At 42.2% G+C, this 1,400-nt stretch overlaps 1 non-coding gene across 1 annotated transcript; it reads left to right on the forward strand.

The window, feature by feature from the left end:
- Window positions 1-388: 388 nt before the first annotated feature.
- LOC112725837 (small nucleolar RNA R71) lies at window positions 389-492 on the forward strand. The gene has a single exon (XR_003164919.1). It is a non-coding gene; the product is annotated as a small nucleolar RNA R71 (small nucleolar RNA).
- Window positions 493-1,400: the final 908 nt, after the last annotated feature.

The following is a 1,400-nucleotide window of genomic DNA, read 5'->3' on the forward strand; positions in this document are numbered from 1 at the left end:
TGAATCATATGGTTGCCTTTGTTGATTTCCTACATAATTAGCCTCTTCCCAATCACCTCCTTCAGTACTTTCTTCCTCTTGCTCTTGTGTGTGTATTGCAGCCACTTGTTTTGTTTCTAATTTTCTGGTGAGCTCTGCTAGTTGCTTGGCAAACACCTTGTTTTGGGCTAGAATTGTGTCAACATGGTTCAGCTCCATGACTCCCTTAGTGTTGTGTCTCTCTGATGCATAGTAGTACTCATTCTCAGCCACTGTCTCAATCACTTCAATGGCTTCTTCCACAGTCTTTTTCCTGTTCAATGAACCTCCTGATGAATGGTCTACAGCCTTCCTTGATTCATAAGACAGTCCATCATAGAAAATATGCAATTGCACCCAGTCATGGAACATGTCTGGTGGGCATTTCCTTGTCAAATCCTTGAATCTCTCCCATGCCTCGTAGAGAGTTTCACCATCTTGTTGTCTAAACGTCTGAACCTCAGATCGAAGCCTATTGACCTCTTGTGGGGGGTAGAAACGTGCCAGAAACTTGCTTTCCACCTCATCCCAGGTTGTTAGGCTCCCCCTTGGGAATGATTCCAGCCACTTAGCTGCCTTGTCCCTAAGTGAAAATGGGAACAAAAGCAGTTTATATGCATCTTCCTGGACTCCATTGGACTTCACAGTGTCGCAAATTCTCAGAAATTTTGTGAGATGTTGGTTTGGGTCTTCATTAGCACTTCCACCAAATGAACAATGATTCTCCACAAGTGATATTAGCTGTGGTTTGAGCTCAAAATTGTTGGCCTGAATGGGTGGTTTCTGGATGCTGCTACCACAATTCCCAGAGGTTGGGTTTATGTATGAACTAAGAACCCTCCTCTCAGGAATGGCATTGTTTCCATCTCTATCCATGTTGAGATCTAAAGCTTCCTCAAAATTGTCCTCAGATTCTCCTTCAGATTCCTCTTCTCCCAGTACTCTCTTCCCTCTTGCTTCCCTTCTCAGTCTATGAAGGGTCCTCTCTGGTTCGGTATATGGAGGAGTTGATGTCTCTCCTCTCCTACCTGTCATACAAGAACACAGCACAGGCAACAAACAAGTGAAATACTCTTGGTTAATGGAAGAGTATGGTTAGAGCAGTTGAGGAATTAATTCAAACAGTTAGTGAGTCAGTGAGTTAGTTGCTTGAATTTAAAGGCATAAAGAAAGAAAGCATGTAACAGAGTGCAGAAATTAAAATTCAACAAGTAATGTGTACTGAATTAATCAAAACAAAAAAAATGCTCAATCTAGTTAACTTCCAATTTGAGAATTGTCAATCGAAAACCAATCCCCGGCAACGGCGCCATAAACTTGATGCGCATAAACTTGTTATGCTACGATTTAGGAAATTGCACGATCGGCAAAATTCCTTCCGG

Source organism: Arachis hypogaea, chromosome 11 (genome assembly GCF_003086295.3).
Source record: "Arachis hypogaea cultivar Tifrunner chromosome 11, arahy.Tifrunner.gnm2.J5K5, whole genome shotgun sequence".
NCBI classification, from domain to species: domain Eukaryota; kingdom Viridiplantae; phylum Streptophyta; class Magnoliopsida; order Fabales; family Fabaceae; genus Arachis; species Arachis hypogaea.